This window comes from Bombus pascuorum, chromosome 7, assembly GCF_905332965.1.
Source record: "Bombus pascuorum chromosome 7, iyBomPasc1.1, whole genome shotgun sequence".
NCBI classification, from domain to species: domain Eukaryota; kingdom Metazoa; phylum Arthropoda; class Insecta; order Hymenoptera; family Apidae; genus Bombus; species Bombus pascuorum.
In genome coordinates, this window is record NC_083494.1 from 7,082,363 (window position 1) to 7,098,389 (window position 16,027).

Here is a 16,027-nt window from a genome sequence, read left to right on the forward strand (position 1 = left end):
TATTAAATAACTGATAATAATATAATACGTACCTGAATCATCTGCGCCCTGGTGGCAGAAATAGGAATTAAAAATTGAAATTACATCATTTCGCGCGGTGTTATATTGAAAGGTCGAAGCAACCACAGAGAGTTTGTTATAAATGTGAAAAATTTAATACACATCGACATGTCATTGCTCCAAAATGGTGAGAAACTTAATTTAAATTGTTTCGTATTTACAGTTATTAACACATTAAGGACGAATCATGTTTCTGAGAATCGTCGTGTTTATTTCGATGCTTGAGGCCGATCACGAAAATTTTTATATTTTTATCGTTGTCTTTTAGAAAAGAACAGTTTAACTGTATCCCGAGTAGGAAAAACGATTAATCTGCAATATGTTAACATAATTTATAGTGATTTATCGTATTTCCATGTAAACAGACGAATATCGAAATAAATTAAAAAAAAATCACACAATATCCGGATACTAATAGAACGTGTTACATTCCTGAACTAAGTGCACCCTGGTGATAAATTTTGAGATTAAAATTTGAAATTACATCATTTAGCGCGGCGTCATATCGAGAAAAGGAAGCAACTGTAGAGGGTTCGTCATAAATATGGAAAATTTAATATACGACACAAAATTATTGCTTCAAAATGATGAGGATCTTAATTTGATTAACTTTATATTCGTAACCTAATACAATTTATTGCGATTTGTTGTTTTTTATATTAGAATAAAAGAAATGTACTCGTCGTCGAAATGAATTAAGGCTTCCGTTTTAAGCATGTAAGAATTTTTGTATATTCTTATATTTTGCTGTAATTATTATCTATTCATTAAAAAATAAAGCCTGGTTTTAAATTTATATATTAGAGTTCCAATTCTTATAGAAATTAGAATTTATTACAATCAGAATTTTCTTGCTATTAAAGTTCTAAGTTTTCGTAGAATTTCATACTTTATTATCTCAAATTGTTCGAACAATGATTATTGTTTCTGAGAACAAATTATAATAATTCATTATTTGTTAAAGGAATATCACTCTTACCTTTTCTTTCCGATCCTCGGAAAGGACCTAATGGTGCTTTAAAAGTAAAACATGTAAGTATCTTCTTATTTTGTACTTCATTTAATTTTATTCCTTGTGTTTTACAATAATTATTATTAATTAAAAAGTAGAATCTGATTGGAAATTTGACAAGTGTAAATCTTTCATTCTTGAATTGAATATTATCATTAAAATTTTCTATTCAATGGAGATCAGTCTTTTATTATTTCAAACTTTCAAAATAATTAGCACTGTCATTGAGAATAATTATAATATTTTATGCTTTATTAAGCCTCTTCCAGTCTTCACTTCTATTGAATTCGATGATTTCGATTTGATGGTGACTTGATGGTAATTTCCTTAGAGGCACAACAATATCGTTGACAACGATCTTCGCATTTAATTATGAGTCACATGCATTTTTGTTCCTCTGGTTACTCATAAGATGTCATAGAATGAAAGGTCCAAATCGATACGGGTAACTGCCCCGGAAAATTTGCCATAGAAAAGGGCAACTACTAATGGTTTTCTATCTTCTGGATCATCCGGAGAATGGAAAGCCATTCTCATTACTACTTGCCATTAACCTTCGTTCTAGTATTTGTAGTTGTAGTATTTTTCTTTTTTTTTTATCGATATACTATATGTCGTCCCTCCATTACATCGGGCAAGTCGCGGTCTTTTTAGTAGTGTTGCGAGAAATTAAGTAGAGTTCTTGAATTAGAGTTTTAATAAAATGATATCTTAGTACTGCGAAAAAATAATATTCGTGTATATTTTAGTGTTGCGAAGTATGACATCGCGATTGTCTTTAGCAACTTTGATTATGAATTGTCAGAATTTTGTAGAGTTAATACACGTTGAAGTTTTTCTTGCTTCTTTTAGTTTTAGAAACGCTAACGTTTTATTAATTTCATAGTATTGCGGATTTTAGTAGTACAATATTTGAATTAACTTTTTCTTCGTATATAGATAGTAATTTTATTTTTGTTTTAAGAATTAGTGTTGTGTGTGTCCTTCCATTGGGATTGTTTTAATCAGAGTTGCGTTGATGAATGTTCGCGTTTTCTAAAATAGTGTTGCACCTATATCATGCCCAATTTTCTTTCACTGAACTGTGGAAGCACGCTCCAGTTCCTGGATCATCTGATGCAGTTTCACCAACAGTATGTAATCATGCTCAATATCACAATAATATGGTAGTATAAAATATCAGCCATAAAAATTTCAAAAGTTAGCATTATATTTCTTGAAGTTTAGTCTACAATATATTAAATTCTACATTTAATTCTGTGCTAGTATGAATGTAGAAGTATTCGTATTGCAATTGTATTCTTCATAATTTTGTAATAAAATTTAATTTTAATTCCAGCCATAACTAATGTCGTAATTTTCTTTTATGAATCATTAAAAATATGATTAGATATCACCTGTGCGTTTATACTTTTAACAGATGAGGATCATTTCATAGTTAGTGGTTTCGTTTTCGTTTGAGTTGAAATTAAATTGCAGTTGTAAATTGAATTGAATGTACATAATTTCTGTGCTTCTCGTAGCAAATTTTAGAGGGCGCAAGAAACATTCTGATCTTCTTTGAAGTCGGTATTCCAGAACATGAGACACGAAGTCCCATTTAATGTCACGTCTATCCAATCCTTAGTCAATGGCATAACAACACTTCTGACATTTGCACGATCGGTATTTCAGAACATATGACACAAAGTCTCATTTGAGTCTCAAACACCTTATGCAGACCTATTTACCACCATACATCTAATCCGTATCTTATTTATGCTTTGATTTCGATAAGGTTAATGAAATTAATATCATAGATTCCTCATTGACATTTAATCTGTGTTAATATTATTAATATTCTTTATATTCAGTAGAATGTTATTATTTTAACATAAGTATTTTTATAACGATCTAAATTTTTGATGTTAAAGCATTAACAAGTATTTGAATTCAACACAAGGAAGGCAAATTAAAAATAGTTTTAATGCATATTACATTGCATTGTACAGTATGTTGAAATGAGTTAGTCTTAAAGTTAACTTTTCGATAAAGTATCATCCTTGGTATTCTTTCGTCATATGAGCGGCAAGTAGGAAAAGATTTTTATCTAGTTTGTATATGATATCGCGAGGATTCTTATCAGATAACGCAATTTATATTTAGGCTTGCAGTGGAACACGCATATTCGATGAAAAAAAGTGCAAAACTACAGCATTTCTTAAAATAACGTTTATATCATTGGTAACAGATTCATGTGAACCAAAATAATAAATATCGTGACTAATCGAGGATCAATTTCAATTTGTCTCTTTCGAGTGGTTGAATGGTTGAATTTTGCACTTTTGTCTGAGAATGGATTACTTACAAACACCTGGCCTCAGACAGTGGTCACAGATACGGTGGATCACTTTACAATAGAACTGTGTAATACCGCTTGTATTTTTATGGATGGATATGTTAGAATGTGTATTCGCAAATCATCGTTTCCAGCGCGGGTATCGCTGAAGCTAATGTTCTTGTTAGTTAACAATATCCATAATTCTAAAGCTTAATCTAACGTGACAAGTTTCACCAAGGGTTCCGTTTAACGTCAGATCAATTTCAATTCAACTGTCATTATAGATTCTTTTCAAACCCTGCTTCTCCCTGAATATCGCTACAAAGTAGGCCAACTTATACATTTCCTGTAATCGTATACGATAAACAATGTATCCTATAACTCTATATTATTACAGCACAACGTTAATTTAAATTAACTTGGTTGGTAAACATATCGAGGAGTAAATATGTAATCATTTTAACCGACTAATTTCTTGATTTAGTTTGGGTTACTGATTAACTGGAGAATACCTGCTATAAATAATTTACATAAGTTACGTGAATGTTTTGCATTTGAATTAATATGTAAATAAAATATAAGAAACAGGAAGAAAAAAATATTCAAAGAAATTTTTTATAGTTTTTTTAATCTTCAAAATATATAAAATTAACTGATTGGCGATTGCAGTAAAATTTTTGTGTTTATTCCATTGACAGAATGATTGTGTAAAAAATAGTAAAAAAAAAAAAAAAAAACAAGATACGACGATACATTTTACTGATTATATTATATTAACTGGTGACATGATTCATTTACCATTCGTGGAAGATTATCTCTTCTTCGCAACTATGAGCTTATTGTCTTCCCTGTTTCGTACCATTTTCATTGCTCTTTAAAAGACCGTATTATTTCTGGTGGTTTAGGATGGCTTTCATCAATTTTTTAGTCTGCTTATTGTTTATATTATTTTAATAATGATTTTAATAAATCAAAACGTTTTTCCCGTATTATAATATTAAAATTCTTCTTTGTGCACATAATTTTCGATAATTAAGTTTCAACATTAAAGCTTTTCTCATACTTGTCTTCTGTTTTCATTTCTTAAAGTTATGAGAGTATCTTGTCGATATACACAATACCTTTAGTTTGAGTTTGGTGCTCCTCATCTTGTTTTCAAATTATGAAGACGATAACGATAATGCACTTGATATATAGATACTTATTTTTCCTTCTTCACAATAATGATATATTTTGTCTTCAGTAAACTTCCTCGCAATTCTTCATCAATCTAATATCATCATTTTTCCAAATATTTGAATTATATCAGTACACTATTCGAATTACAGCCGTCTGAGAACATTGTAATACAGCAAAATTTAGAGAATAAAGCATTTGTTAAACAAAATAGATGTTAATATGTAAAAAAATGTCTATAACTTTTGAGCAACCTTTAAGACGACTTTGGGCTCTTTTTTATTACTATCAAATACACCCTTTGAAATCATTTAAATCCCTCTTACAATTATTCGTTTTTTCTCATTAGATGGCGGTTGTTTATGTATCTAGCTCTATGAATATACACAACTCAAAAAATGGAACTGAAGCAACTGAAGCAAAAGTTTGTTTTATCAAATAAATATTATAAATATTATAAATATTATAAATATTTTATTTTCAATATATTATATATTTTTGAATATTTCATGTAGCATTCTATACATATATGTGTTTATAAATATCTTATAGATACATAATTATCCACGGTCTATTTCTTATTTAGATGTTCGATTTAAATGGACATTCTGTATTATTCAACAAATACAACTATCTTAACTACATGCTTTTAATTTTATGTATCATATGCTATTCTAATTGTTCAACGAATCCTCAGATATTTGATTCCTGGAATCAAAAGATCTTACGATGTCTTACATTTGTAATGTAATTCTATACATTTAAAGTTACGTGTAGAGAATCAAATTACGTTCAATATACGTTTAATATCAATTATTGTATGACGAAATGTCACGATGCACGAGAAAGTCAAGAAACAAATTTAATACCTTTTTGCTCTATGTTTCATGAATAGATTAAGTAATTCAATTCGTACGTCGGTTTATTGTACAATATTTTGCGATTCAATACACAGAAGAATGGAAATGTTCTTATCGACTAAGGTCATGACTCATCGTGTTAAATATAGATACATATTTCCTAAGAGATTTATTGGGATGCTTTGCATCGAATCTAAGAGGAAAAAAGTTCATAGCGGTTCCGCAGTTGGATACTTTAATAGATACAACGTCAAGTGACGTCATTTCAACGTCATCAACGTCATTTTCGATTGATTAAACCAGCTTAATTTCTTTCATTTACATAAATATCCTTTCGAATGTAAGAATGTTAAAAATCATGTAATATATTCAAGTGTATAAAAAAAAATGCAAAAATCGAAAGTGTTGATCACGTTTTTGCTCGAAACACCTCGTGGAAGCCGGTTTTTTATCTTTTTAATTACGGTACATTCTATCAAAAATTCCGAAGAAGCTTGAAGGTAATAATCATGTTAATATGCCGCTACTGTAGAAATAAAAAGATGATCGTTCTAAAACTTCAATGCGAAATCTGTATTTTCCAGCATTTTTAGAGTTTTCTATTTCGTATACTTGGAATTCGCACAGAAAAATCTAAAAAGATTCTCTAGCTCAGATTACTGCCTCTACGATGTTTCCAAATTTTTTCAAGATTTTTGCGTACCATTAAATAGGCAAAGTAAGGTAAAAACTGACAATCAGAATTTATTCTATAATTAGCTTTCCGATCGAAATAGAAGCTTGAAAATTAGTGTAGGATGATGAGCTATCGAACGGTATCAGCAGGTAAAGTCATATTAAGGACACCTTTGACCTATTACACTGCTGTACACTTTCATACAGTTTTTAAGACATACAATCTCGAAATTTAGTGAAAATCATACAAAAGTCGTTAGGAAACTATTTTCTAATTTACAAATAAATAAGGTAAGTGATAGTAAAATTGTAAGTCATGGGCGTGTTCAATTTGTGAGGAAAATGATTGCTAGTTATAGTGCTATGTCATATATATACCCTTTATTTTACGTATTTATTTTAATTTTTTTAACAATTAAAATTGTTTGAAAGTATTTTTGACTGAAACTCGCGCTGTAATTAACCTGGTTAAAATTTATAATTAAAGCACGTTTTTTGAGTAGAAAATTTGTAGTTCATTATCTCTTGATAAAATCAATTATGCCCATTACAATTAAATATATATGTAGGTAGTAAAAATTGAGATATATAAATTGCCTGCTAGGAATAAGATAGAACGAAATTTATATATTCTTGCAACAGAAAAATATTGTTTTCATTGCTGACAAATAAGAGTGCAAAGAAATATTATGGTTTCAATGATATAAATAGTTAACACAGTAAGATGATAACGAGGAATTGTTCGGCGTCGACGATGTGACAGACGGCAATGTCATTGCCAGAGGATTCGCTACGGCCGCGGCCGTTGAAACTCGTCGTGTCCGGGAAGTTGGTCCATTAGCTCTTAACATTCTCGCGTTAACGCCGTTTATTACGTGGGCGTAACGTAATACCTTCGCGTGGACCATTTTATCAGACGGCACATACTTCCAAGTATCTAAGTAGACGTTACGACATCAATTATTGGAATTGTCAGCAACCAAGTGACAAAACATGTAGAAGCTCATAACTTCAGATTCTGGATTTGTTTATCTGTTTATTTTATTTAACTGTAATTTGATATTAAAATCAATGTGTAAAGTATATCTAAAAGAAATTTTTTCTTCAGAATTAAATTACTCGTTTCCTCATAATATATTATAAGGTGGCCAGTACGGTACTGATTGATTGTTTAAAATTTCGGGTTCAGGTCAAGTAATGGTACCATCTTCGGGCGTGTTAGAAGGAGCTTCGAAGGCTTTGCACCATGTAGCTGTATTTTATTCTGCACCCTAATCACGCCGCGATATCCGATAGAAGTAAGTAATAATTTATTTCTCTTTTTGAAGAATTCATTAAATCAGAATGATCATGGCCGTGTAATAGAAAGTTCTAAAAGATAGAACTATTGTATCATTGTACCATTGTATCTTCTATGCTTCTTTTGTATTATGGAAAAACTGATTAAAGTTATCTTTTTTCTTTTACGGGATATTAAATCTTCTCTATCAATTAGTGTTTGCTTTACTACGTGAAGCTTTATAATTAGTATCTCATGAAGAGCAGTTTTATAATTCTTTTCTTCTAGTTTTGTAGTGAAATGTACACGTGTGAGTGAATTACGGAAATATGTAAAAACGCATGAAAATGAACATTTATGAAGTTTCTTAGATAATATACATTTTTCTCTTTCCTAGATTGTTATTTAATTTTAGTTTATCAATGTTTTATTCATTTTTATGATATAAACCCTTAGAATACGATACATTTCTTACGGAGATTCATTTTTCGTATTTTTTCATAGTATTATTATTATTTTTATGAATAAAATGCATAGTTGTAGGGAGTAGGGTGTCATAAACATCTTCCATATAAAATATATCTATCTAAATAGTTTATTTTAATACTAAATTTTCTCTTTGTAGAAAACTGCAACTGCATTATCATTATAATTCTGCCTTCATTCATACAAGTAAAAGCAGTAAGCGATACACTTACAAATTTTCGGTTAGCAACACGATAAAATATGTCGCGGGAAATGTTTAAGGAGAAAGTCGAAATCCTTGAAATGTTTATACTAAGTGAAATACTCTTACATGCATGACGCATACACGGAAGATTGTTGTTAAGTCAATAGTATTGTTTCTTATATTAAATACGATAATTCATATAGTCTAATTGCAAGTACAGATATTTAAACATCAGAGTGAATAGTACAAATCCGGAAGTAAAAGTAATATAGGGAATAAAAAGATGGAAATTTCCACGTTCTTGTTCCCAGTTAATGGTATGTCATTTTCTCAAATTTATTATTTTTGTTATTTTTGAAAATTATCTTTTATATTAATTTCATATAAAATAATTACATAACATACTTGTGATTTCTGATGCTTCGGGCCTCAATCGTTTAAAATTTATTTTGCAATGTTCACAAAACGTCGCAAAATCGCAATATACTACTGATACGTTTATGTCATTTTATGAAAGTTTAAAATATAAAATTATATGTATAAGTTTGTCTTGCATAAAGATATTTAAACTAATTACATAAAATAGAAAATAGTTTAATACGTAATACAAATATGCAATATATACACATATATTTATTTTTGTATGTGTAATAATGAATATGTATACATATATGTATATATATTATAAAAGCTTATTTCATAAAGTAGATACAGCATCGAGAAACTCAAATAAGAATATAATGATACGTATAACATTAACGAATCTTATTCTTCTATTTTTATATTGCTTTCTCTATCTCTCTTAATTTCTTACTAATTTTCCGTTTATCAGTTTCCCCTTTTTTATTATTACGGTACCTTTTAAAGCTTATAATTAAAGTTCTATCCGAGTTTCTTTTACTCACCATGTCTGCGATACAGTGTTACGCAAGACATATCTATAACAACCGCCACGGACAACTAATGCAATTTCGACGATAGATTAGATTTCCCTTTGATTTGTCTTCTCTCGGCTCGAGGTTTGAAATAGGCTGTAGGAAAAGGCACGCTAATCTTTCCTATATTCGTTGCATGACAACAAGATCAAGATACACTATTAATAAAATTTAGTTAACGTATCAACCTCCGATGTAATTCGCTGCTTTAGTTTCGCTGGTTTCTTTTAATTGACCAGTCGTGTAATTAGATCTGTTGTTAAGGAATGTTTCGTACCGAAATGACATATGTGTCTGTAATTGAAGAGTATAAGTTCTGTTGACTGAACACTGCATTATGTAAAAGTCGATTCGCATTAACATCGATAATTTAGATTAATAATGATTTGTGTACATGTGGTAATGTTTTTGTCATTAATCTTGACGTAAATGATACTCGCAATCAGTACGATGATGTATACAAGTAAGTTTAGATTACAACGTGCTTCGCGATTAAATATTAAGCAATTTTATAAGAGAAGAAGTTTGCAGTTTAATTTTAATTTAAAAAGTATCAAAAATTTAGATTTTATTTAAAAAACATTCTGTAAACGATGATATAAACTTACGAATTCACAGTAATAATTTTTTAATACAGTAATAATTGTTTACTACTAAACGATACCAATTTTTAATATAGTTGGACGTAATTAATTAGTATATGAATACTGTAATAAATACAATCGTTTATATTTCTCGATAGCAAACATTAAAGAAATTTTAATTCATATTGAATTAAAAATTTTTTGGACCTATGGTAGAAAGACGGAAGCAGTTATTACAACATACATATGTATGTTTGCATATGTATATATTCAGAACTAGTTAGAAGGAATATCAAAGACTTCTGCATATCATTGTACATCAAAAAAAGAAAATGATTATGTACATAAATTAGTACTATCTTCTATTATGTAATATAATTGCTTAAAAATTCTTTTCACAGATATCTTTATTAGGCAGTAATATCATAAATTGTGGGACTTCATTATTAAAAAATTTCGATAAGAATGTCAAGAATGACTAATAGTAAGGGAGTATTGGTAGTACGTTAGAGATTGGAAAGTAATAAAAGATAATTAATTTTGACTTTGCCTAAGCTGTGTAATAATTTAATAAACATGGTCTGTCAGGTGAAAGTTAGTTTCAAATAAACTAACATATTTCTATATTATCTTCATCATTCGAAAATAAATTATTCAAACATTATTATCATAATACCAATAATGTCCCAAATTTTTTATAAATACAGATTTTAGCAAAATTCTTGAAATATTATCTTCATTTTTGTTATCACACTTCACACATCACACATCACACATTCGTAAACGCTGTAAAGTATTCGAACATATCAAAATACATATTGATTTATGAATCACTAAGCCGAAAACAACGATATAACAATACAATTTTATGACACGTATATTCAGTAAAAATATATTGAGCAAAAATGATAATACATATACATAAAATAGGGAATTGCAAGCTTCATAACAAAGAGATAATCTCATTCATGAATTTTATTAAATGACTGTGTTGTAAGCATTTGCGTGTATAAAATTATACTTACTTAAACGATGATTGGATGAAAATAATTTACGATAAGCGTAATAGTATTGTATCATGTTATCATTTGTGTATTTCTACGAATTATAAATCCTCTATTGAATCATTACATTAGCTTGAATTTTACGTACAAAAATCTGCACTTTATCCAATTATTCTATTTACTGAGAAAACATGGGTCTCTAAATTGACCCTCTTGATGTTATAACACGCAACTTGACTAAGAAACACCTACGATCAAAGAAAAGGAAACAAACGATTCTTGTACCAATTTAACATCATACATACATATATATATATATATATATATAAAATATATATATATATATAAAATTGTATATATATATATATATATATACAATTTTACATAGTAATGAAAGAATTTGTATAGAAATTGTTGTAGGATTTCATTAAAATTTCATTAGTTACTCATCAATTCTTTGACTGAAATTACATTCTTCAGTTCGTCGTTATTGGTTACCGTTCGTACTGCAAATATGTTGCTGCCAATTTCCTCGATTGCCTGGTAATATCGATATCAGGAATAGGTAGGTGGATAAATACGAAATATTCTTGGAATCAGACAACGCGACTTTTCATACGCTGGAGACTGATACATTTCTAAGAGACGCTATTCGCAAAGAAAAGTACGTCATATCCGATATTGTCAGTCAACCGTGGTATTATGAATACTAATATTATATTCTTGCTACATGAATTGCAAGTTAATTATGGTGAAAAAATATTAAACTGAAAATGAAGATCGGAAAATAAGAAATTGTTGAAATCTGTTTATATATCTTCATATAATATATGTTTCGTCATCTACATTTTCAGAGGATTGAATTATTTGAAAAATTAATATAGCATGTTTCATATTTCCAAATAATATCTGGAAACCTTCATTGATTTTCTAAAAACGAATATATGTAGTTTTATACATACGTAATAATTTACACCTATATTTGTATAATAGTTTTGAAACTCATTTGATATTTATAGAATAAGCGTTTTTCATAGTATTTTCCGTATACTGTATAAACAACTGTTGATAAAACTTTAATTCAGGAATCAGTGAATCACTATATTCCACGTTATCATTCCTATTTACGCTGTGTAAAGTAAATTTCTTCAATCACCGTTGGCTCTGTATTATTACACTTTAGTTACCACTTCTATTTATCAAAGGAAAATATGAATGAATAATAAAATACTATGAAATACGGATTTCATCGATAGAAAATCAATTCATAGAATTACAGTTATTACTAGAGAAGAAATTCTTGCTCATATTTTGAAGAGATAGGATGGAGAGATAGAAAACAAAAAGAGAAAGAGAGATAGAGAGATCGGTTATAATAGGATAGTGACTTCTGATCAGCGTCGGCGACGTCTTGGAGGTTGACCGGAAATTCGGAAGAGGTGGTCGGTTCTGGAGAATTAGCACTGACCTAGGGAAGGCCTCGAGGTCGTCGATGGCACACATTCCGAGTGCGCCTATATTAAGTTAACTGCTTCATAGCTGCCGATTGGACAGCCGGTTTGCCATTGCCAACATATAGGTATACGCAGGGCATAGGCAATGCCAATTGCACGCATCCGCAAATTTGCCACCAACTGGCACGCTTATGTTATAGAGTTACTATGACTCTACCTAAGTGGTTCCTCTCTCTAAGACACTGTGTAAAGGTGTGCTCACAACGATTTCTTTATTTCGATTTCATTGTGCTGTAACACAGAAGGAACCTTTCACAATTACACGTCGTCTAAAATATATAAGCTGTGTCTGTATTCAGAAGTTCCAGCGACTCTGTGAAAGAAGAAAATAAGAAAGCGGAAGAAACTTACATTTGTATTGTAGTTTCTCTTTTAACACGCTTTTAAATAAAAATTATATTTTTAAGGTTAGTTTGTTTTCAACGATGTGCAATTATGAACGAAGTTAAGATCATGTTTAGTACATTTCATATATATCGATTACTGTAAATGTAAAAGATATAGAAATTAGGTTGATTTTTAAATTTATTTATTTAGTTTATTGGATTAAAAGACACAATTTAGTAAATGTTCTCTTTTACAAAAAAAAATTCTTTATGGAAAAAATACTTTGTACAGTCTACGTTATTAGTGTTAATTCGAAATATTTTGAAAATAGCAAAAAGCTACAAAAAAATTATACCCGATATGTAATATAGTAAACTATAATCATTGCTAGTTCCCCTAACTTTGTCAAACTCATGCTCATTATCGTGTAATCGGTTGCATGTAGATTTAATGGGATTGTAAGTATTATAACTAACCCTTCTAAAAGTATGATTGCTCCACGCGTTACGCGCTTAAGCAGCTTACAAAAGTAATTTTTTTATGAGCTTTTTTAGAGAGAATGAGAATATGTTCTTTAGATATTGTTTATGTGTACCTACGCTGTATTACTATATTTACTCTGATAGATAGGCACTATCTAAAATTAGAATAAAAAATAAAAACAATTACAAAATTTAATCTTTGAATTACAATATTCTGTCATATAATTTGAAAAGATATTTCTATATTTTTCTTCTGTTTCTCCTTTTCTTCCGATAATCTGTCAATTAAATTAACAAGCAGATGTCAGTGAATATATACTTGCTGTATTCGTTTTCTCTTAACAGAAACCATAATTGATTATCTCGTGAGTCAAACGTAGGTTGCGATGCTAAAGGAAATGATATTATATCACGCTCGCACCTGTGTTACTGGTTGCTTTACATGCCAAGGTTGTAACGCAAAACGATATTAGTATTTGCATTAGTATTTGTATTATGACCAATTGTCCGTAATGTAAATTGTGAATCTTAAATAATAGAAACTCTGAAGTTGTATAGTAGTGAGGTATTTAATTTCCTCAGTTCTCTATAAAAGAAATCTTATATTCGGACATCTACATATATGTATGTATACGCGATTTATACGATATTTGTAAGTTTCTTCTAAAGTAGTGAAAGTGTTACTAATATAGTAAAGAGTATAAAACAAATAAAGGTGGTTAACTCGTTTTATACTATTTTTTTTTTCTATAATACTGATATATTTTATCAGTATCATTATTCTACGTAATAAAGATAATAAATTATATCATTTTAAAGGTAAATATATAATAATAAAAAAATATTTCTATAAAATATCAAATAGTGTTGACATAAAATGTACGAAATATATGTATATTAAATATTTAAAATATAAGTACTTTAAAAAATGGATGTATGTATGTATACATTTCACATATGTGCACTGGGAATTAAACGTGGAAATTAAATAAATAAACTAAACAAACATTGATTGATTAGATATTTAATATCAGCGTGCAGGTGATAGTACTTTATAAAATTTTGATTTTTCTTTTACGTTTCAGTATCAATAATAATAATAAAAAATATGAGTAAATATTGGATGTGAAAAAAATTCGTTAGTGAATCCTCACTTCGTAACAATGTTTGATTTGTAATAACGCCCTAATCGTTGGTTTGTAATAAGCGTATGCTTGCCGGCAGTGAAGCAATAGACGTGTTAGGCGTTTAGGTCGACTCGATCCACTACTTGTTTCTCGACTCCGCTTCTCCGCTCGTAAGAATCTCTTTCTGGGTCAGAAAATATACGACGAGTGTCGGTCGATATGACTAACAATAAGTCATAGACTAGAAGCCACCTTGGAGAATTCTTTCCGCTGTACCAGTGCTTGAGATGATGGAGACACGAATAAGTGATAATCGATAATCGAATATCCTAAGTTCGAATGCTCAGTCATTGCTAACCAAGACTACCGAAGATCGTGTGAAAAATTAACGTCTTTTCTATTTTTTGTCGTAAAGTCGTTCTGTTACGATTCATTCGTTGAAAATTATGTTTTATGCACGAGCAGTTTATTTTTAGTGTGATCTTGGGTAGGATATTATGAAGTTTGCCCGTGGATGATACGAATCTGTGCGTCGCTTTCCTTTTAATCGTACCTTAAAGTTCTGCTATGATTTCAGTGATTGTTTGGAACGTTATATTTTGTACCTGTAACTGATAATTAGACTGAATTGGAATAGAATATTTTGTACTCTACGTAGTTAAGAGTATATCACTGATTTCTTTAGCAAAAATAGATAAAATAATAAATAATTAATATTAATAGGTCATTATATTTGTTACATTCATGAAATGTTTTTCAATACAATGAATTTATTTCTATATCTAAGATCTGTGTAAATTACGATATTATAAGTTTCACTCTCTGGAGTAAGAAATTACAGATAATGGATTACGTATAATAGATTAGATATAAGTTTTTACCATTTTATTCACCCACACATTTGAAAACGTGTTATTTCACAGTTACAAAACTGTTGCTTCCTTATTTTACATTGCTGCAATTAACTTTATTTTCTCAGATTTTATTATGAATTTTAGCAAAATTAAAAAGATTGATACTACACACGTAAATGGACATTGAATCTTATTATGCATTAGTTACACGCATTTTTGAGTACATTTTTGTATATGTACAAAAAATTTATTTAGAAATTTTATTTTATTAGGTTCAAATAGCTATTGTTTTCTTCAGTTGTTCTTCTTTAATAAAGTAGCTATGAACATACATGGCCTAAATAATTCATATATAAGAGGGTGTGTATAGATATATCTATATATCTAGCATTAATGTCAAATGTAATTGTACCGTTAGAATGTTATAATCACTATGATTTAGGGTTATGCAATTTCAATCTTGCAAATAGCGTGGGTTGCTAACAGTAATTGAATGATTAAAGGTGTTCCAGGTAATGGATTGATCAGAATTATTGTGAATCATTACTTGCAACTATGTATATGCAGAATCTTCATACTTATCCATTCCCGTTATTTGAAATTCCAAGATGAGAATTTGTAATTCGATATTATTCGATGTTTCTTTTATTTTTCCTTTATCTATAAGTATCGGTTGAGTTAATACATCATATTTTACATTTCACTCACTTTAAATCGTATTCCCATCATTTTTTACAATTACTAAACTTATTGCTTAAATTCTTTTTCCTCTGTTTCATTAATTACGAAGATAAATAAAATAACTTCATACAATAAGGTAGAGAGCTGAATAAAAAATAATAGTTTAATTGATCACAAATAGTTATCGATTAAGTAGAAATTTGGATGGATCATATATTATACGTTGATTGATAGAAAAAGGATACAAGAACAGGGGAACATGATTTCGCAGTTGTTTAGTATTTCATCATGCATATATAAAGGACAAACCAGGGAGATCGGCGTTCTTCAAAACGATTTCACCGGTTCCCCGAGACATATCGCGCACACCTATCGCTACCAAGTGTGCATCGTGAATCGTGGTGGGGCCGCCGAGAGAGCAAGCGGAGAGTTGGTAGGCCTGCCCGCTGACTACGTTCTCTCGCTCA

General features: G+C 29.5%; 1 long non-coding RNA gene across 1 annotated transcript; it reads right to left on the reverse strand.

The window, feature by feature from the left end:
- Positions 1–14,888: 14,888 nt before the first annotated feature.
- LOC132909154 (uncharacterized) lies at positions 14,889–15,991 on the reverse strand. Its single transcript, XR_009658500.1, has 2 exons — positions 15,870–15,991; positions 14,889–15,539 (listed from the first exon to the last, which is right to left on the reverse strand). It is a non-coding gene; the product is annotated as an uncharacterized LOC132909154 (long non-coding RNA).
- Positions 15,992–16,027: the final 36 nt, after the last annotated feature.